Raw genomic sequence first — 25,802 nt, 5'->3', positions numbered from 1 at the left:
CAATGTAAAAACCCCCAACTTTTTTGGCCAGGAGGAATGGTTTCCCTCACCCCTTTAAATTGTGTGTTTCCATCTGGGAGTCTTAAGGATCCCTCTGTCCATCCCTACTCTTTTGGGTATTCCCCCGTTGCAGCTGACATTTGCCTGTCATGGATGAGACAGGATTCCCTTTGAACTCCATTTAGACTAGTCCTTCCTTAGAGTGCTGCTGACTAATGCAGAGGACTTCCTGCCCAACGAATGGAACACAGTGCCTCCAATGCAGTAACGTTTACCAGCATACAGTCACATTCCTAACTAGGTGTAATGGGGTCAGCACCCACCTCTCATGAGTGTCCCCTTTTCTCTGGCCGATATGCCTGCGATCCCAGGAGGAGGAATTGTGGGATAAGGAGCCTCTACACTATTTATTTAACTCTTTATTTAATATTGTATGCAGGGCCAGACCTAGACCAAATGGCGTCCCAGGCAAGGAGTGTCTTCAGTGCCCCCTGCCCCCCTCCCCCCATTTGCTAAACTTTTGAATACCTTATCTTTTATTGCATTTCTAGCCCATTTCATGACTTGGATGCATGATTTACATGCATGATTTATCCCTGTCATATAAGATGATAACTTTGCATCTTAGGATCGCCTGGGTTGCCTGCCCCTAAATCCGGCCCTGATGCAGGAAAGGCAGCGCTGAATGGACACATGGGTTCATTGTGGATGCCCAGCTGTATCCTTCTATGATCTCAGCCACACTGGTCACATCCCTATGGGTGCACGCTGTATAGTTACACCCACCTCCATTACACCAGCACCCACTGTGGACTTCCCAGTCCAGTAACTCTCCAGGTTAGTCAGCTCCCCCGGGCCAATGTCCATGCTTTTGGTGGTGATTAGATATTGGGGATAGCTCACTCTGGAGGTCTCATTCTGAAGTTCTGCAACAAATTCTGGATATTCTGGGTCTCAAAACTCAGTCCCACCAGTCTTGGCTTGGGGCCATGGTCTGGACCCAAGAGTGGTGACGATCATCCTTAAGCTCCACATGGAGCCGGCGTTCCTGGAGATGGTAGATGCACATCTAGTGCTGCTTATTGTTGTGTAAAGGCCCAATTTGCATTCCAGGAACACTGAGTAATAAACTAAACAAATAAATCTTTCCACCTTGAAGTGCCTTATGCACCTAAAGTCTGACTGCAATGCTTTTGCTGTGTGTCCAGCCCATTACATTCTCCTCAGCCTGTATTCAGTGATATTGCAAGAGAATTCGAGCAATCAAGGTCCCAAAAGGCAAACTCTTCTCCATAACCTTGAGTAGTTGTGTGTTTTGGCTTCTGTGCTAGCTCTGGTTTTGGTGTCATGCCTCATGGGTGCTCCATGAGTTCACAAAATGCAGGCTCATCAGAGCAGTCATGTGGAAGCTCTTATGTTTATTATGGAGGCTTGCAGTAAAACCCTGACCTACGAAATCAGTGGGGGGTTGACCTTGACTTCAGTAGGTCCAGGATTCCCAGACTGTAACTCCATAGTTAAGAATGAATTGAGTTTTATGCTTAAAGCAGAACTTTAAAGCTTAAAGCTAAACCTCTTTGCTATCTACGAGGAGTGCTATGTACCTTCACCAAATTTATGGCACTGAGTACTGTAACCCTTCAGCCAGTTGTGTTGGTAGCAGCAAGGGCCAGTGCCTTCTTTCTAGATGATTTGCTACAATTTGGTACCATTTGCTTAATTTTGGTTCAAGTCCCTGTTGGATCATATTAAAGAAGTTCTGTATTAAAATCACAAATGAGTTTGATTCTCCATAGTTTAAATTCCAGGGTATTACTAATTAAGAGGTCTCTTGGTTTTTGGTACTGTTTCTCTCCCTCTATGTGTGAAACTTGCAAGCTGCTAATTGTGTTAGTACATTCTAAGACAGAGTCTGTTCTCAAAGCAATTCTTTGTAACAACAACTACTCACACAGAGAGAGACTCAAAGCAATACTCTGTAACAACAGAAACAGCACCCAGAGACTCCCTGCCCTTTTGTTGTATTCATCTTGCTTTGTTAACAATTGTGGTTAAAATAGAGATAGAGGATGTATGTGGATGGATGCTTGGTGTGGATAATAACTGAATGATCAGGGAGGTGCCAGCCTAAGAATCCAGTGCCCGTCGGCTGAAGAAGGCGTCAAGTGGAAGTAACCAGAGGACCCCCGGAGGGCAGACTGGAATCCACCCAACAGCCTCAAGGATAGGAGAACCAAAGAACAAGATAACATCTGGCAGCACGGAGCCGTCAGGAATGTGCCATCTGCTGATTGATTCAGCAACAGCATGATGAAGCAATTCCCATAGACTGGCATAGGAAGAAATTCCTATAAAAATGGACTCTAGAAAGTGAGAACTTTGGGGTCTGATTCTGCAAATCAACTTCCAGGAGCATCGGATGTGCATCTGACAAGGCCCTGCTCCCTCCTCATGTCCAGGCCACCTGGCCAGTGGCTTGGCGTTAGCAACTCTAAGGCTGGTAACTATGATAACAACCTTGCAGAACCTGTGTGTATGAATGAATGTGTGAATAAATATGAAATTGAATGGAATGTTATAGCTATAACTAACTGCTTATTATGATGCTTTCTGTATTCACAATAAATGTGGCATTTTGCCTTTTCCCCTTTAATAAGATCCTGCTGGTTTTTATTTTATTGGTATAACATGCCCACCCAGTAAAAAGGAGAAAAACCTAAACAGAATAAAAGCAAGGCAAAAAACCATCCCTAAGTTACTTCATGTGAGCTTGTGAAATCCCCCCTCACTGTAATCAGTGTAGGTGGTTGGTTAATTGTTGATCAGTAATACATTATGGAACCATATGTACATCAAAACTGTAAATCAGTTTGTATCATTCACTATACTTGCTAAAGTAAATGTTAATATAAAGAAAGCATTGACACTAGTTTACACTAATCTAATGGTTGAGAAAGCAGCAATGTAAGTGCCTTATTCCTCATTTGGGCCCTTAAACTAGGACTTGGATGCACCCTCCCAAGGGGTGTGTGTAAATTGGAGAATTACATCACTTTAGCAATGGTTCCCATACACAGCTGTACAGTAGAGCTGGTGGGAATCTTTTCATTGAAAGATTTTTTACACAACAAATGCTGGTTTTGATAACTATTCCCCGGGGATGGCCTTTTGAAGGGAAAATGTGTTGACTTTGGAAAATGTTTGTTTCCGAGTTCTTCATTTCTAATTATTTTTATATTATTTCATAACACATCAGTAGCAGTACTATTCAGAGCACTATTACCACTGACATGTTATGGATAAAATGTAATCCTATACAAATAAAAAAGCCCCATATAACAAAACAGCATTAGAATCCAAACTTCCAGATTTCAAAATGACATTTTGAAACAAAAACTTTCCAAAACAGAACTCTTTTGGAATTTTCAATGTCTGGGAAATTTGTTTTCATTCTGATTCTAACTGGAAACAAATTTCAAAACATCAAAATTTCCCGCTAACTGGAAATTGAGTTTTGACCAACGCTAATGGACAGCTGAGTATTGGTGCAGTGAGACAGTACTTTGAAACCCAACAATGTTCTTTATGGCCAAATAGCAATTGGGAAATTAAGGTTGCCAGGGAGAGGGACACTGATTGGCTTCCCACCCAAATCCACACGGCATGATATGAAAATGTGTTGCTGAGCTAGATCCCTCCTACCAACTTTGGGCATATTCCCTCTTGGGTCGACAGTCTTGCAGGGATTAAGCACTCTGCAGTCAAAGCCCCTGTGCTCTCTGCCTGACACAGACTATGCTACAGTGTCTCTTATTTGAAGCTACCGCTTTTGTACCTGTTTTTTCTTTTTAATCCTGTTTTTCTTTTTTTCTCTTTTCCCTCTTACTTGACAGCCCAGAGAGAAGTTTGGAAAGATCGTCTCTCTTCAGGTTGGATGGAAAAATGTGGTCATGCTGAATGGGTTAGAAGCTGTAAAGGAAGTATTGCTCCAGAGATCAGAGGACTTTGCTGATCGACCACCCTTTTCTTTATTTGACCATTTGGGCTATAGAAAAACTGTGAAGGCACGTGTCCCTCAAGCAATTAAAGCTTCTCATAGTGCAGGGCAAATTTCCCATCTCCTCCATGCACATCAGTTCTTGGGGAGCACAAACAACATGGCTCTGCCTTCAGGGTACATTATGGGTCCTGTACATTATGATGGACTGTCGGTGTATATGCATACACACACACAGTGTGCACACACAGACACCACTGCCCTCTGCAGGATGGACTGATTGCTAATCTGGTTGTTACAGGTGAGTAGAAACTGGTTTACAGCCTGACACCGGGCTTCTGTCCAGTTGCCCCAGGCTGCTGGTGTCACAACATTGCTTTTCAGCAAAATGGATGCCACCAGCAAGAGACTCAAAGGCCAGCTGGCATTATAAACGTTATTTGAAAACCTGTTTCACAGACAGCCCCTAGAGTCACAAAAACCGGAAGTACCAGGTCTGGCCCATGGAGCGGTGTTAGGAACGATCTAGCTCAAACAGATTCCCAAGGGACCCAAGCCCACTTCTACCCACAAGTGTCACCTTTTTGAGCCTTGTGTACAGTGGCACAGTTAACGGGGAAATAAATTAACTAAAAAGTGTAAATCAATACAACCCTTTGCCATTTATTACAGCAGGGGGAGGGGTGAGGAGAACAGGTGGCTATTTGACTAATATTTCTTCAGAACCCTGCAGGGATAATTATGGCAAGGTATGGCTGTGGCTGGAAGGAGCTGAGGAGTTTCGCACTTACAGGCCCTTGGCCATCACACTCAATAGGTAGATCAGGGGGAAAAAAGGTATATAAGCCCAGCCCATAAGTGTCAGTGACATTTATCCTGAGTAAGGACTGCAGCATCAGGGCCAGTATTTGTAACATTTAATATCTCCCCAGAGCTCTGAAACAATAAGAAAAGTCTCAACAGTAATCTTTCCCCATCCCCGCCCCCCTTCACTGTTCTCCTGTTGCCACTGTCATGTGGATGGGAGGCTAGGTAACAGAATTGAGGAGGGTATTTACTCCCAGGGGTGGTTAGTCAGATGGTTAACTTGTATGCAGACAATGCTGGTCATAACACATTGTGTTGTATGGTGGAGGGAGCAAGGTAGGGAGCCCCAAGACATTTACCCAGTGTGAAGTCGGGGAGCTGGCCTGTTGGGAACATTCCATCCCAGTTCCATCTCTTCCCCCGCCGAGTATCTGAGAACTGCCTTTCTTATCTAATGCTTTTCCTCTCCTGTCTCTTCCATCGTAGATTCTGAACATGATGCCTTGGTTGTTGTATATTCCTGGGCCTCATCATAACATCTTCCAACCCTATGCTGATAGCTTTGACATCCTAAGAGAGATTGTGAAGGAGCACAAGGAGACCCGGGATCCAGGCTTTACCAGAGACTTCATTGATGCTTTTCTGGAGGAGATAGAAAAGGTAGGAGGAGACAGACATGGATCCATATTTTGCTGTTTGGATATGTGTGCTTGTGATGGAACAACCCATCAGTTATGCTGAGACCTGGACCCTGCAGGCCCTTTCACCTGAGTGCATGCAGCAGAGAGCAAGTAGGGGCAACATTCAGGCACACACATGCAGAAGCACTAGGTGAGTGGAATTAGATAGAGATCCTCATACACTTGCCCCCTTACACTCAAGGGCACTTTGAAAAGAAAAGTTCAGGGTGACTAAGGAGGTATGGGTTTAAGTGTAACCTCAGCTTACAAATGCGGTGCTTGGTTATTTAACAATTCACCTTGTCTTCCCTGCCTGTGATTTATCTCTGCTCCAACAGCACTTCACTCCCAGTGGAGTGGAATATGGCATGTATGAGAAAATGCCAATCAAAATGCAGTTCGTGGTCATTATTCACAGTGAGGTAGCCCTCTCAGCTCCAAGACAAGATTAAGGCCCCACTGTGCTGAGTGCTGTACGGATATGTGAGTAGACACAGTCCTGGCCCCGCAGACGTAAGAGTATAATTTGCTCTATTCTATGCGATCCCTTTCACATTATTTACTGGCCAATGTGTGGCAAAGCAGCCTTACCAACACTAGTGAAGTTTTAAAATCTCATCCATCCTTGGGGGGTTTTCCTGTCAGCATGCATTCCTTACCCAACTGCAGAGAGAGACGTGGTGGGAAGGTGAGAGTGAAGTTGTGATGCCCAGTGATATGACCAAGTCCAACAGTGGCACTGTTGCCAAGTAAACATCAATGACACTACAAAAAGTGACAAAAATCCCACATCACTAATTATAGGACATGTACTGATATTGAAGGGTTGCCAGTAGCCTTCTCTTGGCCAGGTTTCATGGCTTATAAACTCATTCTTATTTTCTTTGACTTCTCTGCTGCTTTCAGTACCACTGAATGCACATTTCTGTCTGTAACTGTGCCTCAGTGGGCCACAATTGAGAATGCCAAACTCAGGACAAACTGCTGAGAAACAGGACAAACACAACCCAAAACTGGTGGTTATTCTCCAATGAGAGATACCCAACCAGCAACAAAAGTAAACTCCTGTTTCACCACCCTACCTAAAAAGAAGTAATAAAAGCAGTTTCCTTGGGCATTCCAGTCCTTATGTCACCACAAAAACCACTGGATTTAAAGGTGAGTGGTTCTTTACAACCAGTGTCATTAAATAAAAGGTTCTTCTGATCCCAAAGGAACAGCCACACACCCAGGTTAATATATAACTCAGATTGTACCCAAAAATCATGGTGATGCCGATCCTTTAGTATGTAAAATCTAAAGGTTTATTTATAAAAAGAAAGAAAGAAAGGTGAGAGTTAAAATTGGTTAAAGGAATCAAATACATACAGTAATTGCAAAGTTCTTGGTTCAGGCTTGTAGCAATTATGGAACAAATGGCTGGCTTAAGTCAAGTCTTTGGCTTATTGGAATTATTGGATTATTTGGCTTATTGCAAATTATTGGAAGGTCCTCAGTTCATTGGTTAGAACGCTCCCATTACTATAGTCCATATTCCAGAGGTTTGGGCAGGAAAGAGGCTGGAGCAGGATAGAGGCAAAATGGAGGAGTTTCCAGGCCCTTTTATCTCTTCCGCCATGTGGAGGGAATTTCATTGTTCTCACTGTGGAGAATTACAGCAACAAGTTGGAGTTTGGAGTCACATGGGCAAGTCACATGTCCATGCATTTTGCCTAGTTACAGTAGGAAATTCTATTAAGTGTAGAATGGTCCATTGTCAGTTAAATGTTCTTTCAATGGGCCACTCCATTTGAATAGTCCCTCTGAGATGTGCTGACTAGTTACCTTATGGGCGGTACCCCAAGAGCAAACATTTGAAATCATTTGGTATAGAGCCAATACTTATAAGTTCAAATATAAAAATGATACATGCATACAGTAGCATAACCATAACCAGCAAATCATAACCTCTTTGTAGACACCTCACTTGACACCTTTGTACATGAGTTACTGCAAATATATAACAGTGGTTGCAACAATGATCTATATGGTCATATTTTAATCAGATAATGTCACTCTGTCCTCCCTTGGTTTCTGTGGTACTGTTCTTTCTTGGTTCTCCTCCTATTGGTTTCTCCCCAACTATTCCTTCAGCATTCCCTGTGGTGGATCCTCCTCTGCTTGTCTACTGCCTGTGGAAGTCCTAAAACCTCTGCCCTTGCCCACTCCCTCTACATTGTAACTCAGAGGAACTTTATCTGCTTTCAGAGTTGGAACTTTCATCTCGAGACTGATAACTAGCAAACCTACCTCAGATCTCCTGACCCATCTCTCGCGAAGGACTCCTGTACTTCAGTCCTTCTGACATTTCTTCCTAGGTGATTTGTCCACAATGTAAGTTTAACATAGCTAAAAATGAGATTCTTACTTTTTTCCAAAACCGCTCTCCTATCTTCCTACTCATCCAGGATCATAAAGCTAGGGTTATCTATGAACCCTTCCTCTCCTTCTCCTCATGCACACATCCAATTTCAAATCTTGCTGCTTCTTCCTCCACTCTACCGGTTCCTTCTTGTTTACCACATCACATTTAAATCTCTTGTCCTTGCCTTGAAAGTCTTACACAACCTACATTATATCTTGGACACAGTCTCTTAATGCATCACCCCCAAACCTGTGATCTTCCAATGATGGTTGTCTCAATGCCTTGCTCATTTAATTCTCCCACAGTTTTCTCTGTGTCTTCTTTCGTGCCACCTCGTACCACTGAAACACCCTCCAAATTCTGGTCCACTAAGCCATTGCCTTCTCTCCATCCAAATCCCTTCTAAAGATCCACTATTTTCTTCTTGCCCACAAGAAGTAAGTCAATGATTTTAAGCTATTTAAAATATTCTTATTATAATTTTCTTTGGACTTCCCATTGCATCCTGTCTATTCTGTATCTCTTGCTTAGATTGTAAAACATTAAAAGGACCGGATCTGTCTTTATTTCATCTTGTCCAGTGCCAAGCAATTTGTCAGCACTTACCTTCAAATAATACCTGGAAATTGAATTAACCTAGAACAACTGAGACTTAAATAGGAATTGTTACTGCATCTAAAACCATGTATCTGGTATACTTACTTCACTGAAATGGCCCCATAATACAGTCTTTTTAAACCTTATTTTGTGCTTCTATGAAATCTAGTATTATGAGCCTTGAAAGTAATGCAAAAATATTTCAAATTTCATTCCCATACTTCATGAAGCCTTAATGACTCTACCTTTGATCAATGCATTAATTTCTGGTTTATTTAGCTCTTCTCAGTCAAGGAAGGATCTTGAAACGCATTCATATTTTGAATTCTAATCCCTACTAAGAAGATTTTCAGATTGTGGGCCTGTCTCCCCACTGCCCTATACCTTGTATAAACACGTGCACCAGTTCAAAGGGAGTGTAAAATGCTGTCACTCTGATCAGGCATCCTCCTCCACTCTGCACGGGTGTCAATGATCACACCAGGTGTGGGGCAACAGGGCCTCAGACTCCTACGTCTGGAAAATGTGTTATACACCCAAATGTGTGCTCCTAGCTAGTAGAGTGAATTAAATAAAAAACAACAAACCCAAGTTGTATGACAAGCCTGTTTTTATTTCCTTCAGGCTAAAATGGACCCAGAGAGCACTTTCAGTGAGGACAACCTGATCTTTACAGTTTTTGACCTGTTTGGTGCTGCCACTGAAACAACCCCTGTAACCCTGTGCTGGGCACTGCTGTTCATGCTTCGCTATCCTGATGTCCAAAGTAAGTGATGCAGTTTGGGAGGGCCAGAGCTTCCTCACACCCTGTACCTCCCATTGACAAGTTTCCAGTATTTTTCTACTTAAAGATGTGTGATGGGTTGGATCACAGAAACCCCCTTGGGGCTGCCAACTGATGTGCCAAGACTACTTCTGCCCCTGCTTTCCCTGCCAGCTTGGGACTCCAGCACCCTGTCTTGTTGAGCCAGACATGCCAGTCTGTTCCAACACAGATCCAGGGTCTGAACCACATGTCCCAAAACTGCAGACTTAACTGAAAGCAACTTAAGAAGTGTTCCTATCTTTAACACTCAGATGCCCAACTCCCAATGGGGTCCAAACCCCAAATAAATCCGTTTAACCCTGTATAAAGCTTATACAGGGTAAACTCATAAATTGTTCGCCCTCTACAACACTGATAGAGAGATATGCACAGCTGTTTGCCCCCCCAGGTATTAATACATACTCTGGGTTAATTAATAAGTAAAAAGTGATTTTATTAAATACAGAAAGTAGGGTTTAAGTGGTTCCAAGTAATAACAGACAGAAAAAAAGTGAATTATCAAGCAAAATAAAAGAAAACATGCAAGTCTAAGTCTAGTACAGTAATAAAACTGAATACAGATAAAATCTCACCCTCAGAGATGTTTCAATAAGTTTCTTTCACAGACTGGACGCCTTCCTAGTCTGGGCACAATCCTTTCCCCTGGTACAGCCCCTTGTTCCAGCTCAGGTGGTAGCTAGGGGATTCCTCAAGATGGCTGCCTCCTTTGTTCTGTTCCACCCCCTTATATGGCTTTGGCAGAATGTGGGAATCCTTTGTCTCTCTGGGTCCCCCCCGTCCCTGCTTCTAAATGGAAAAGCACCAGGTTTAAGATGGATTTCAGTACCAGGTGACATGGTCACATTTCCTGTGAAAAGAAAAGGAGTACTTGTGGCACCTTAGAGACTAACCAATTTATTTGAGCATAAGCTTTCGTGAGCTACAGCTCACTTCATCGGATGCATAAAGTGGAAAATACAGTGAGGAGATTCATATACACACAGACCATGACAAGTGGGTGTTTATCATACACATTGTAAGGAGAGTGATCACTTAAGATGAGCTATTACCAGCAGGAGAGTGGGGTTTGGGGAGAGAAAACCTTTTGAAGTGATAATCAAGGTGGGCCATTTCCAGCACATTTCCAGGAGTTAACAAGAACGTTTGAGGAACAGTGGGGGGTGGGGGCAGGAATAAACAAGGGGAAATAGTTTTACTTTTTATAATGACTCAACCACTCCCAGTCTCTATTCAAGCCTAAGTTAATTGTGTCCAATTTGCAAATTAATTCTAATTCACCAGTCTCTCGTTGGAGTCTGTTTTTGAAGTTTTTTTGTTGAAGAATAGTCACTTTCAGGTCAGAAATCAAGTGACCAGAGAGATTGAAGTGTTCTCCGACTGGTTTTTGAATGTTATAATTCTTGATGTCTGATTTGTGTCCATTTATTCTTTTATGTAGAGACTGTCCAGTTTGACCAGTGTACATGGCAGAGGGGCATTGCTGGCACATGATGGCATATATCACATTGGTAGATGTGCAGGTGAACGAGCCTCTGATAGTGTGGCTGATGTGATCAGGCCCTATGATGGTGTCCCCTGAATAGGTATGTGGGCACAGTTGGCAACGGGCTTTGTTGCAAGGATAGGTTCCTGGGTTAGTGGTTCTGTTGTGTGGTGTGTGGTTGCTGGTGATTATTGGCTTCAGGTTGGGGGGCTGTCTGTAGGCAAGGACTGGCCTGTCTTCCAAGATTTGTGAGAGTGATGGGTCATCCTTCAGGATAGGTTATAGATCCTTGATAATGCGTTTGAGAGGTTTTAGTTGGGGGCTGAATGTGATGGCTAGTGGTGTTCTGTTATTTTCTTTATTGGGCCTGTCCTGTAGTAGGTGACTTCTGGATACGCTTCTGGCTCTGTCAATCTGTCAATTTCCTGTGAGACTCCAAGCCTTCATTCCTCCCAGCCTGACTCACAGGAAGGCCTGCCTGCAAACAGAGCCATCCACAGTCAATTGTCCTAGCTAATGGGAGCCATCAAGATTCGCAACCACCATTAATGGCCCACACTTTGCATAATTACAATAGGCCCTCAGAGTTATATTTCATATTTCTAGTTTCAGATACTAGAGTGATACATTTATATAAATAGGATGACCACAGATTATAAGCTTTGTAATGATACCTTACAAGAGACCTTTTGCATGAAGCATATTCCAGTTATATTATATTCATACTCATGAGCATATTTTCATAAAATCATATAGAGTGCAATGTCACAAGATGCTTTGTCTTTCAGATGCGACCTCCTGGAGTACAGTCAGTAGCATTTACTATTGGACAGAACTACAGTAATGAGGAGGGATAATTCCACACAATCATCATGGAGCATTATGTGCTGAGGGGGAAAGCAAAACTCATGAGGAGAGGGAAAGCCCTTGTTAAAGATCTCAGTATGTGCATAAAAACCCACTGCTACTGTTAAGTGCACCTTGTGTCTCCTTGCTAAGTTTTCTCTCTCTAGCCACAAATGCTCAAGCCAAGATTTCGGTAAATGACTAGCAATTTTGGGCAGCTCAGCTTTTGGGTGTTCAACTTGAGATACCTTAAAAGATCGTGATTTTCAGAGGGTGGCTACTCAGCACTTTCTGAAAATCAGGCCTCTTGTCAAAACAGACACCTACACATTGTGTCGCCCACACGCACTAGTCGCTTTGGAAAATCTTGGCCCCTTTCACTTCCACCCCCGATCAACTTCAGGGATATATAAGAAGAAGCCTTTTCTCAACTCTTTTACACAATTTCTTCTTGAAACAATTATTTCTCCAACACATAAAAAGAAAGTCTGCACTCAGCTTAGTCCTAATATCACATAGGACTTAATTCAAGAAGTAAGTATAGTTCAGACACTAAGTGTCACCACCATATAAATAAGTTTAACTGCTGAAGGGAAAGAATCAAACCAAAAACTTGCACTTTCCAAGGGGGATTTTAAAAATGAACAAGGCAGTCAAAAAGGCGCTAGAGTCAGAAGTGAGGATAGGGTAGGGTTGCTTAAGTAGCATCCTGGTTGTCCAGGCCAAAGAGGTATCTGTAAAAAATACAATGGAATCCAGCCCAAGCGATGTCAGTAGAAAGGACGGTAAAGAGGTAAACTATAACATGGAAATTAGGAGAGGCGAAAGGAAATGTAAAGAACTTATATCCAAAGACATGAAAACAAACACATTATTTCAGTATATCAGAAGCAGGATGTCTGGGAGAATTGGTTGGTCCCCAGAACTACCAGGGAAGAAAGGGAACGATCAAGGAGGATAAGGACATTAACAAGAAGCTAAATGGTTTCTTTGTATCAGTCCTCACTACAACAGCGAACCTTTGGGGAGATATCTACCTCTGCTATATATTTTCAGGTAGTGATCACGAGGCATAGTCAGAGATAGAATTAACAAAGAAAAGGTTCTGGAATAAATGGGTATATGTAAGTGCCACCAAGACCAGCTGGCTTATCTCCAAGAGATTCCAAGGACTTTAAGAATGAAGTGGCTGAGCTGCTAACAAAATCGTGCTGTCTCTGAAATGATCAGATACCATACTGGAGGAGCAAATATTGTCACGGTGGTTTAAAAAGCCTCTCGGACTGGGCTGGGGAAATGCAGACCAGTGAACCTTCCTTCAATACAGACGAATTGGTTGAAACAATAAATAGAGGGACTCACGAAAAGCCTCGATTAACTGACACATCTGTACAACTTCTCGTAGGTGCAACAACAGGAAAACAAAATGGATAGGGACCAGGTGGGAGACTTTTGTCGAACATAAAGAAGTCACAATGATGGGAGAGGGGCTAGTTGGGAGCCAGGGCTGGCCCAAGGCAAATTTTTTGTCCCCTCCTGCACAGCACATTTTATCACATTTCTTAACTACAAAACCTTTACACAGTATCCTTGGTCTCCTTCGCATTTGTTCTTTCCCCTTTTCCATTTCCTTCACACCGTCATCTCCTCACTGCAGACGTTTTGCTCTGTATTTTCAGTCTATTATCCCTTTAGTAGTATTTTTCGACATTATGTCCTAATTGTTCACTCTCTTTCCTTCTCTTCTCCATCGCATCTACCTTTCTCTTCTTTCCTACATTGTGCTCCCTCCCTCCTTCCCCCAGGTTGTCAGTCTCAAGTTCTCCTGCAGCCCCGACCAAACCCTTCACCTTGTCCTTCCTCACCCACAGGCACTTTACGCTCCCTCCCGTCCCCCAGACCTCTCTCACACGCACCCTCTGGCCTCCCACACAAAGATCACTCTCTGGCTCAGCTGCCGTCCTCCTCCAACCCCCCACACCCCCAATCAATCAGACCAAACCGAGCCCCACACACGTCCTCAGAGCCCACTCACACAGGCAGGCCCTTGCCCTAACGACTCCATTCACACACATACCTCCATGCAGGCTGCCCTACCTCACTCCGCAGACACCTGCCTGCGACCCAGGGAGTCCTGTCTGCACGGCGGGTGAGGTCGGTATAACTCGTTGCTCAGCGATGTTGTTATATGGATATAGGTCTGTAGTCTAGACCTGGCCTTGGTGTTCCAGAGCCTTCTGCCAAAACAAGATGCCATCCCTCCACACACAGTCCTCAGCCACCCCTCTGCTGGGGAGAGCTCTTTCTGACCCCCTTTGTGCAGCCTCCGCTCTCCTCTCATGTTCCTCTCCCCGCTTCACTGCCCCCCACAGGAAGCCTCCCTCCGCAAGCTAACTCACACCCTCCCATTCCCTACTCTCTGCTCGTGTGCGTCTCCTTCCCCCGACCCCCGCCACCCTGGCTCTTTCCCCTGCTTCCTTCCCCAATCACGCCCCCCGTCGCCTCCCCGCCCCGCCCCCCACCTCCTCCTGGGGCTTCTGAAATTCCGAGGTTTCCCAGTGCGGGTTTTTCACACCTGTGAGTGACGTAGTTAGGCCGACTTGATTTCCCAGTGTACAGGCCTAAGTGGTGCTGCAGCCTCTGCACTTCTGCCTTCCCCTGTAGGCTTGGCTGGCTGCAGCACAGCAGTTTGTCATATTTACACTGGTACAGCCCCGAGCACAGTGCAGAGCGGGGGGAGAGGTGAAAATGGTGATGTGCAGGGGGGCGTTAAGAGGAGGTGGGCAGCAGCAGGAGGGCACATCTTAAGGGAAAGATGAAAAGCGTTTTCATTTTTAACTCCATGACCAGAGTGGTGGGGAGGACAACATCCTGGAGGGAGGGTATCCCCCCGCACTCCCCACAGTGGTTGTCCCTGTGTCTGTTATGGAAATTGTGCCTCTGCAGTCTGCTAGAATTCTTCACGTGTCAACAAAGTAGTAGCCAGTGTAAGCGTCTAAGCGTAGACATAACGCACGGAAACTCATTTACACTGAATACACGTTACCTGTTTCTTGGAAGGGAATACCTATTCGTGCCAAATATAAAGGGTTGATAGAGGGTCTCTTTAGAATAGAAGTTAATGGGAATGTTTCAACTGATTTCAGTGGTAACTGGATCAGACCCTTAATAGTCTATTACATCTACTCTGTTATACTCCCTGCTATTGTTGGATCATATTAAAGAAGTTCTCTATTAAAATCACAAATGAGTTTGATTCCCCATAGTTTAAATTCCAGGGTATTACTAATTAAGAGGTCTCTTGGTTTTTGGTGCTGTTTCTCTCCCTCTCTGTGTGAAACTTGCAAGCTGCTAATTGTGGTAGTACATTCTAAGACAGAGTCTGTTCTCAGAGCAATTCTTTATAACAACAACTACTCACACAGAGAGAGACTCAAAGCAATACTCTGTAACAACAGAAACAGCACCGAGAGACTCCCCGCCCTTTTGTTGTACTTATCTTGCTTTGTTAACAATTGTGATTAAAATAGAGATAGAGGATGTATGTGGATGGATGCTTGGTGTGGATAATAACTGAATGATCAGGGAGGTGCCAGCCTAAGAATCCAGTGTCCATCGGCTGAAGAAGGCGTCAAGTGGAAATAACCAGAGGACCCCCGGAGGGCAGACTGGAATCCACCCAACAGCCTCAAGGATAGGAGAGCCAAAGAACAAGATAACATCTGGCAGCACGGAGCTGTCAGGAATGTGCCATCTGCTGATTGATTCAGCAACAGCATGATGAAGCAATTCCCATAGACTGGCATAGGAATAAATTCCTATAAAAATGTGCTCTAGAAAGTGAGAACTTTGGGGTCTGATTCTGCAACCCAACTTCCAGGAGCATCAGATGTGCATCTGACTAGGCCCTGCTCCCTCCTCATGTCCAGGCCACCTGGCCAGTGGCTTGGCGTGAGCAACTCTAAGGCTGGTAACTATGATAACAACCTTGCAGAACCTGTGTGTATGAATGAATGTGTGAATAAATATGAAATTGAATGGAATGTTATAGATATAACTAACTGCTTATTATGATGCTTTCTGTATTCACAATAAATGTGGCATTTTGCCTTTTCCCCTTTAATAAGATCCTGCTGGTTTTTATTTTATTGGTATAACACTATATAAAGTGTTCCTATATTTCCAGGAAGAGTCCATGAGGAAATTGATAAGGTGATTGGCAGGGACAGGTCACCCGAGACAGAGGACCAAGTGAACTTGCCTTACACCAATGCTGTGAGCTATGAAACTCAGCGTTATTGTGATGTTGTTTTTGCTGGAGTGCCTAGCACGACATACCAGGACACTGAAGTTCAAGGCTTTTTCATCCCTAAGGTACAGCAATTGTGACCCCTGGAATATTAATGCAGCCCAGATGCAGATTGCTAAGGGATATTGCTAGGATACTTACTTAGTAGCGTGCTATTCTAAAGGACTTGAACCTCACAGTGAGCTGTTTTTCTACCTGTAGATCCAACAGTATAAATTCAACTGAATCTCATTATACAGAATTCATTTGCTTGAAAATTTAGGGAGATCTGGAGTGGGAGGAAATTTTGTCCTGCTAATATCATTGAAGGAAGTGGAAATCTCATTTACATACACAAATGTTATATTGATAGGCCTTTTCCAATGGAAAGTTGTGCCATTACCTGATTAATAGGGCAAAAGAGAACTGCCTGGCTTTTCTTTCACTATAGATGATAGTAAAAGGAAGCATAAGGTAAAGTTGACAATGGTTTATTTTCTCCTGAAATAACCTGTTTGTTTTTATTTTGGGGACGTTAATGGGAATGTTTAGGGCACCACCATCATCGCAGTTTGTGCTTCTGCCTTCCCCTGTAGGCTTGGCTGGCTGCAAGGATGAAACGATTTGGGAGAAGCCTCACCAGTTCTACCCGGAGCACTTCCTGGATGCAGATGGGCAGTTTGTGAAGCGGGAGGGCTTCCTGCCTTTCTCTGCAGGTAAATCCAAGGGCAGAGCAGTTGGGTGAGGCTGTCGCTGTGGAAAGGAGTCACAGATGTCTTTATCTTTAAAATGAATAAAGGTCATCAGTTCTCATGCTGCAGGGCACAAGCCAAATATTAACTGCTCATTACGGGGCTTCTTGGAACTTCCTCAGAATTCTCTGGTACTGGTCACGGTCAGGGAGAGGATGCTGGACTAGATGGAGCACAGGTCTGTTCCAGTGAGGCAATATGTGCATTCCTGTCTTTCTGGAATTAGGTGTTTGCAGTCGTCAGTGATATATGGCAGAGTGGCAAAGTGGGTCAGATCCTTTGATTCAGTTCATTGTTCATGGGGTGGGAGTGCTGCTCCCAGTGACTTAGAGTCACAAAAATGCAGGGCTGGAATGGACCTCAAGAAACCAAGTACCCTGACAGGAGTTTGTCCAACTTGTTTTTAAACACTTCCAATGATGGGGACCTGGGGCGCAGGAGTGGGGATGGGGGCAATGGCCCTGTTTCCCTCCCATTTTTTACCAGACGTAAGGGCAAGCGATGGGGGAGGGGGTGGAGAGGAACAAGAGGGGGCAGGGCCTCAGGGGAATGGGTGGTGCAAGGGCAGGAGCTTGGGGAGAAGGGGCGGCGCAGGGGTGTCGGGCTCCATGGGGAAGGAGCAGCGTGGGCACGGAGAACTGGTTTTATTTGACCTAAAACAAAATGTTTTGTTTTAATTGTGTGGTGTAACCCTTCTGCCCGTCAGAGTTGGCAGCAACAAGGGCCGGGTTCAATATCTAGGGGATCCATTCCAATAACACAATACAAACCGGCTCGAGACCCCACCCAGTGACCTGGGACAAATATATACCACCCCCGCTGGGCGCCTCCAAGAGGCAATACTTCCCCTCTCGCAAGCACATAGTCTGAGTGTAGCAAAAAGCCTTTTAATAACAGAGAGAAACAATGTGGCATTATGTGGGGGAAACACCACCAACAGGATTCATAACACAACCCATGAGCAAAAAAAAAAACCCACCCCAAGCAAATTGGGGCATGCCCCTTTCCCTTTGGTTCTTGAGTCCAGCAACCCCAAATCACCCAAAGTCCCAAAAGTCCAATGACCCAAAAGTCTCTGTCCCTGATCAGGGCAGCCCCAGAGTTCGAAAGTTTATCTGCGGAGCTTTACCTCCCACCCTGGGTGGAGATGGGACGGGGGTAAGAGGCACCTTACATGATCTGAAGCTGACCGCCCCACAGCTCCATAGGCCTTCGCTCCGCTCCACCAGCCGCCCCACGAACTCCTTCGCTCAGCTCCGCTCCGCGGCCCACCAGCAGCTCCCGCCGTCCCACAAACTGCTCCGCGTCCCACCAACAGCTCTGCCAGCCTGTCCACAAGGCACTCCAGCTGTCCCGCAAACTGCTCCACAATATATCTTCAGGCTCCCCCACTACTTAACACAATGCTCAGTGATTTCAGCTCTTAGTCAGTTCAGCTCTTCGGTGAATTCAGCTTGTAGCAGGGGAGCCTCAGTGCTGGTGCACTATTAGCCCAAAGTGAGCTCAGCAGCCTGTAACTAGACTTCTAATGAAATCAAAATTAGCTCTGATATTCCACAGTGGAGAGAGGAGGCAGTGCAATTAGCATGTAAGGCCCTCACCAAGAGGCCCATGCCACCAAATATTAACACTTGTCCCCAGCCTCTCTCAATTCACAGAGTTTTGGAACCCATGACCCTTGCCTAGCGAGTGCTACTTAGTTGATGGTGAGTCCCTCCATCATAACAAAAGGCCAAGTACTGTTCCAAGCACAGGTCCCATAATCAGGGTAATAACAATTTATTCTTCCTGCCCCAATAACAGAGACACTGGGGATCCCACAGCAGCCGAAGTGGGTGTGCCTATGCAAATGAGATTGGCCCCTGAAGTTTTTTTCCACAACTTGCCACACCTCACCACCAGATGTCAGGGTGGAGCTCATCCTGACACTGCTTACAGTGGTTTTTGTTTTTTTTACCTTTTTTTATTAATAAGGTAGAAGTAAAATTCTAAATGAAATTTTGAATTGAAAAAATAAAAACATTTTGACTTTTTCTGATTTTTTTCCTCTTTTCTTTTTCAGCTGAAACAATTTGGCAAATTTGACACAAATTTGCTAGATGTTGCAATTGACCCAATTATGAATTTTTTTGTCAAAAAAACCACCTTCATCCAAAAAATTTAACCCAGCTTTACTGCTATAGTGAAACCAGTATAGTTATACTGGTAAAAATCTCCACGTGGCAACTGTTTAACAGTGATGTTGTAGTTGGTTTTGACAGTATCTGCTGTAATGGAGAAAATATGGAATATCTGTCAGGTAAGAGCAGTTTTTCAGAAGTTCATCGATTCCAAGGCTAGATGGGACCATTGTGATCATCTAATCTGATCTCCTGTATAACACGGGCCATGGAACTTCCCTGCTTGGTAACCTAGTGAGGAGGGCTTTAAACTAGGTTCACCGGGGGATGGTGACCTAAGCCCAGAGGTAAGTGGGGAAGTGGGATACTGGGAGGAAACACATAGAGGAGGGTGCAACAGGGGAGGCCTCCTGATTCATACTGAGACAGTAGGGCAGGGGTGGGCAAACTATGGCCCGCAGGCCATATCCAGCCAGCCAGCTGTTTTAATTCTGCCCTTGAGCGCCCGCTGGGGAGCAGGGTCTGGGGCTTGCCCCTCTCTGGCGCTCCAGCAGGGGAGCAGGATTGGGGGCCACTCCACATGGCTCCCGGAAGCAGCAGCATGGCCCCCTCCGGCTCCTACGCATAGAGGCAGCCAGGGCGCTCTGCTCTGCATGCTGCCCCTGCCCCCAGCGCCGCCCCCACAGCCTCCATTGGCTGGGAACTGCAGTCAATGGGAGCTGCTGAGGCAGTGCCTGCAGACGGGGCAGCATGCAGAGCCTCTATATAGGAGCCGGAGAAGGGACATGCCGCTACTTCCAGGAGCTTGAGGTAAGCTCCTTCTGGATCCCGCATCCCTGAGCCTCTCCCCTCATTCCAAACCCTGCCCCATCCCTGATCCTCCTTCCTCCCTCCAAACCCAGTATGATTGCTCAGAGTTCCAGTATGAAACTGGAGAAAAGCCTGTTGAGAATCTTTGGGTTAAGTTTAGAGGCGCAAGAACAATGGTGATGTCGTGGTGGGCGTCTGCTATAGACCACCAGGCCAGGAGGAGGAGGTCAACGAGGCTTTCTTTGGACAACTAACAGAAATTTCCAGATCACAGGCCCTGGTTCTCATGGGGGACTTCAATCACCCTGACATCTGCTGGGAGAGCAATACAGCAGTGCACAGACAATCCAGGAAGTTGTTGGAGAGTGCTGGGGCCAACTTCCTAGTGCAAGTGCAGGAGAGACCAACTAGGGGCCATGCTCCTCTTGACCTGCTGCTCACAAACAGGGAAGAATTGGTTGGAGTAAAAGTGGGTGGCAACCCGGGCAGCACTGACCATGAGATGGTCGAGTTCACGATCCTGGCAAAAGGAAGAAAGGAGAGAAGCAGAATATGGACTCTGGACTTCAGAAAAGCAGACTTTGACTCCCTGAGGGAACTGGGAGGCTAATATGAGGGGGAAAGGAGTCCAGGAGAGCTGGCTGTATTTTAAAGAAGCCTTATTGAGGGCGCAGGAACAAACCTTCCCGATGTGCAGAAAGAATAGCAAATATGGCAGGTGACCACAGTGGCTTAACAAAGAAATCTTCAGTGAGCTTAAACACAAAAAGGAAGCTTACAGGAAGTGGAAACTTGGACAGGTGACTAGGGAGGAGTATAAAAATATTGCTTGAGCATGCAGGGGTGTAATCAGGAAGGCCAAAGCACGGTTGGAGTTGCAGCTAGTAAGGGATGTGAAGGGTAACAAGAAGGGTTTCTACAGGTATGTTAGCAACAAGAAGAAGGTTAGGGAACATGCAGGACCCCTTACTGAATGGCGGAGGCAATGTAGTGACAGATGATGTGGAAAAAGCTGAAGTACTCAATGCTTTTTTTGCCTCGGTCTTCACAGACAAGGTCAGCTCCCAGACTGCTGCACTGGGCAGCACAGTATGGGGAGGAGGTGAACAGCCCTCAGTGGTGAAAGAACAGGTTAAGGACTATTTAGAAAGCTGGACAGGCACAAATCCGTGGGTCTGGATCTAATGCATCCGAGGGTGCTGAGGGAGTTGGCTGATGTGATTGCAGAGCCATTGGCCATTATCTTTGAAAACTTGTGGCAATCAGGGGAGGTCCCAGATGATTGGAAAAGGGCAAATATGGTGGCCATCTTTAAAAAAGGGAAGAAGAAGAATCCAGGGAACTACAGACAGGTCAGCCTCACCTCAGTCCCTAGAAAAATCATGGAGAAGCCCCTCAAGGAATCCATTTTGAAGAACTTGGAGGACAGGAAGGTGATCAGGAACAGTCAACATGGATTCACCAAGGGGAAGTCATGATTGACCAACCTGATTGCCTTCTATGATGAGATAACTGGCTCTGTGGATATGCAGAAAGCGGTGGACGTGATATATCTTGACTTTAGCAAAGCTTTTGATAAGGTCTCCTACAGTATTCTTCCCAGCAAGTTAAAAAAGTATAGATTGGATGAATGGACTATAAAGTGGATAGAAAGCTGGCTAGATTGTCAGGCTCAACGGGTAGTGATCAATGGCTCCATGTCTAGTTGGCAGCCGGTATCAAGTGGAGTGCCCCAGGGGTTGGTCCTGGTGGTGGTTTTGTTCAACATCTTCATTAATGGTCTGGATGATGGGATGGATTGCACCCTCAGCAAGTTTGTACATGACACTAAGATGCGGGGGAGAGGTAGATATACTGTAGGGTAGGGATAGGGTTCAGAGTGACCTTGACCAGTTGGAGGATTGGGCCAAAAGAAATCTGATTAGGTTCAACAAGGACTAGTGCAGAGTCCTGCACTTAGGATGGAAGAATCCCAGATACTGCTACAGGCTGGGGACCGACTGGCTAAGCAGTAGTTCTGCAGAAAAGGACCTGGGGATTACAGTGGGTGAGAAGCTGGATATGAGTCAACAGTGTGCCCTTGTTGACAAGAAGGCTAATGGCATATTGGGCTCCATTAGTAGGAGCATTGCCAGCAGATCGAGGGAAGTGATTATTCCCCTCTATTCAGCACTGGTGAGGCCACATCTGGAGTATTGCATCCAGTTTTGGAGCCCCCACTACAGAAGGATGTGGACAAATTGGGGACAGTCCAGCAGAGGGCAATGAAAATGATTAGGGGCCTGGGGCACATGGTTTATCAGGAGAGGCTAAGGGAACTGGGATTATTTAGTTTGCAGAAGAGAAGAATCATAGAGTCATAGAATCATAGAATATCAGGGTTGGAAGGGACCTCAGGAGGTCATCTAGTCCAACCCCCTGCTCAAAGCAGGACCAATCCCCAATCAAATCATCCCAGCCAGGGCTTTGTCAAGCCTGACCTTAAAAACTTCCAAGGAAGGAGATTCTACCACCTCCCTGGGTAACGCATTCCAGTGTTTCACCACCCTCCTAGTGAAAAAGTTTTTCCTAATATCCAACCTAAACCTCCCCCACTGCAACTTGAGACCATTACTCCTTGTCCTGTCCTCTTCTACCACTGAGAATAGTCTAGAACCATCCTCTCTGGAACCACCTCTCAGGTAGTTGAAAGCAGCTATCAAATCCCCCCTCATTCTTCTCTTCCGTAGACTAAACATTCCCAGTTCCCTCAGCCTCTCCTCATAAGTCATGTGTTCCAGACCCCTAATCATTTTTGTTGCCCTTCGCTGGACTCTCTCCAATTTATCCACATCCTTCTTGTAGTGTGGGGCCCAAAACTGGACTCAGTACTCCAGATGAGGCCTCACCAATGTCGAATAGAGGGGAACGATCACGTCCCTCGATCTGCTCTCTATGCCCCTACTTATACATCCCAAAATGCCATTGGCCTTCTTGGCAACAAGGGCACACTGCTGACTCATATCCAGCTTCTCGTCCACTGTAACCCCTAGGTCCTTTTCCGCAGAACTGCTGCCTAGCCATTCGGTCCCTAGTCTGTAGCGGTGCATTGGGTTCTTCCGTCCTAAGTGCAGGACCCTGCACTTATCCTTATTGAACCTCATCATGTTTCTTTTGGCCTAATCCTCCAATTTGTCGAGGTCCCTCTGTATCCTATCCCTGCCCTCCAGCGTATCTACCACTCCTCCCAGAGTGAGGGGGGATTTGATAGCAGCCTTCAACTACCTGAAGGGGGTTCCAAAGAGGATGGAGCTTGGCTGTTCTCATTGTTGACAGATGACAGAACAAGGAGCAATGGTTTCAAGTTGCAGTGGGGGAGGTCTAGGTTGGATATTAGGAAAAACTATTTCACTAGGAGAGTGGTGAAACACTGGAATGGGTTACCTTGGGAGGTGGAATCTCCATCCTTAGAGGTTTTTAAGGCCCAGCTTGACAAAGCCCTGGCTGGGATGATTTAGTTGGGGTTGGTCCTGCTTTGAGCAGGGGGTTGGACTAGAAGACCTCCTGAGGTCTCTTCCAACCCTAATCTTCTATGATTCTATGAAATAATTTGTCCATGATGGTCCCCAAAAAAGATATATTTCCAGCAAAAATCCCTAGTGCCTATCACAATCATGCTTTGCTATTTGCACATCCAAGGGACTGCTCTGTGGTGTGCCAGGAACAGCACTGATGCCGCATACAGGAAGTGATGTTTGTTTGGGGACAGAGTTTGCCACCATGACTCTCACTGAGTAACACTTTACTCTGTGCGTATTTTCATTGCCATTAATGGTACTGCTGGCTGAGTCCTGGGCTACTCAGTGTGGGTGCTCCTGGCAAAAACTGACTCTCACCTATTTAAGAGCTTATGAAGGGGACTCTAGTCTGAGAAATGCACAAAGCCTGAAGGCTCTGGAGAGTCTGGGCAGGGCGCTGAGAAGGTCTTATTGTTATGCACAGCTGGTTGGAACTGAACAAGGAATAAAGCAGAGCTCCGGCAAGCTCCTTACACACCCCCACAGGCTGCCTCCCTAAGGCATATTGTAACCCAGTTCTTCTGAATGTCACACCGCAATGCCTGCACTCCGTATGCGAGGAGTCATCTGAGAAGGTGCCCTGGCACTTTCCCAGCAGAATGGCTCCCACACCCTCTCTGTGATGCCACAGCAAGTTCTAGCTGAAGGCAGGGGATGTATGTCTGTCCCAGTTCATGCCCTCGACTGCCGTGCCACTTAGACGAATTGCTCCATAACCCATCTCACCACATCTGGCAAAGATGAAAGCTAGAGTTAATCAATATTTGAGAGAACAAACGATGACTTTTCCAGTGTGGGTTGCAACATGCCTCCTCCCTGTTTTCTCTGGCACCCATTCCTAGGCAGCCGCCCAGAACACTGAATTGCTTGCAGCAGTGGCTAGGATGCTGGCAAGAGCACAAACAGATGAACTAATAGTAGTGTTTTGGTTTTGAAAAACCCCTCCTGCCGTTGTTTCATTTATAGTTATACAGCAGGGAAAGATCTGATCAGGAACACAATGGCTGTGAGGAAAGGCATGTTTACATGAACGATGGGGGCAGGATGAGTGCGTGTGCCCAAGGGGGAAGGCGCAGCAGGAGAAGGACAGAGAGCCCCCCATCCCATAGGTAACATGGGGTGGGGAGAGCGCGGTGGCCCTGGGCTGGGAGCAGGGTAGGGGAGGAGACGTGTGGGGCAGTCACGTGTCTTCCACTTTTGATTGTGTGTCCCCCATGACCAGTAGGGCGGAAACATGCAGTAGTAATTCCAATATGGAAACCAGGCAAACTATGCCACAAAAGTGCATATAGACCAATTGCCCTTACTTCCTCTCTGGGTAAAATTATGGAGAGAGGGTGAATTAAAGATTGGTTGTCAATTTGGAAAACAGTGGCATTACAGATGAGGTGCAGAGTGGTTTTAGGAGAGGAAGATGCAGCATTGATCATATTGCTAACTTAGGCTTTGTTTACACTGGACTTTCGTCGGTAAAACTTTTGTCATTCAGGGGTGTGAAAAAACCCAACACTCCCCTAAATGACAAAAGTTTTACAGATGAGAAGCGCTGGTGTGAACAGCACTTTGTCAGTGGGAGAGCTTGCCTGCTGACCAAGCTACCGCCACTCATTGGGAGTTGTTACCAGATTTGCCTGTTACTTTGGGGTATGCTCATTTATTTGGGTTATTCTTCTACGGGGAGGGAGGTGTTCTGTAATTCTATCAACGTACTGCTTGTGTCACTTGTGTTCTCATACGGAGCTCTACTTCTCCCTGCTACAAGTTCCCTTCCAATGGAGCTATCCTGCAGGACTTACATTCCCCAGGGCTGGGTTCTTCCAGCCCCAGAATCAAATGAGCACACACACACACAAACACACACACATGCTAACAGAGTGCGTCTGAGAGGACCGGGTTCATCAGCACTCCCAAGCTGACCCCTTATATGTTCCTGGACCAAGCTGTCACCCTCATATGTCCCAGGTTCAGCATGTCCCTATTCCCACTTTCACATTACAGTTGTTCTGGTAGAAACCCACTTGACGAGCAAACCCCACAAGATTTTTGGGTGCTGCAGGGATCTTTAGCTTAGGTACAAGGAATGTTGCTTCAGAGCAAAAGGGGAAGCCAAAAAACACCCATGAGGAGGGGGGAGAGAGAGAGAGAAGCAACCAGCTGAACCATGAAAGTTATTTATTGCCAGGTAATAACCATACAAGGGTAGCCAAACAAACGAAACAGTTATAATATTAAATCTAACGTAAATTTGATTATAAAAGTCAGGTTTAGAAAACTATAACTGATAGTTATAAAACTATAACTGGGTTAGCAGCAAAATCAGAACTTAAATTAGAATTAATACAAACCCAGGCACTACAAATTGAGTGTGGTGCATTTATTACAACATCTATATGCATTCTACAGATTGCTTCTAGTGAAATGCCAGTTACACTATGAATGAAACTACTGGACCTAACTTTCTGGGACAACGTTAATGGAAACTGCAATGATGAAAGTACCAAATAAATGTATGAGGATTGTTGCCAAATTGATAAGCAAACTATAGCACATGATGTTAGAACTCCACATGCCATTCAAGTTAAAGTGTGGATGCAGGAGTTGAGGGACAAGGAAAAGCTGAACGAAGTCAAAACTT

At 45.4% G+C, this 25,802-nt stretch overlaps 1 pseudogene; it reads left to right on the top strand.

Annotated features, from left to right (window-relative positions):
* Window positions 1–1,033: 1,033 nt before the first annotated feature.
* LOC141988495 (cytochrome P450 2D15-like) lies at window positions 1,034–16,673 on the top strand (annotated as a pseudogene).
* The last annotated feature ends 9,129 nt before the right edge of the window (window positions 16,674–25,802 follow it).

The sequence above is a fragment of the Natator depressus genome, chromosome 1 (assembly GCF_965152275.1).
Source record: "Natator depressus isolate rNatDep1 chromosome 1, rNatDep2.hap1, whole genome shotgun sequence".
NCBI lineage: Eukaryota > Metazoa > Chordata > Testudines > Cheloniidae > Natator > Natator depressus.
Note: the sequence above shows the minus strand (reverse complement) of the source record. Positions and strands in the feature narration are given on the sequence as shown.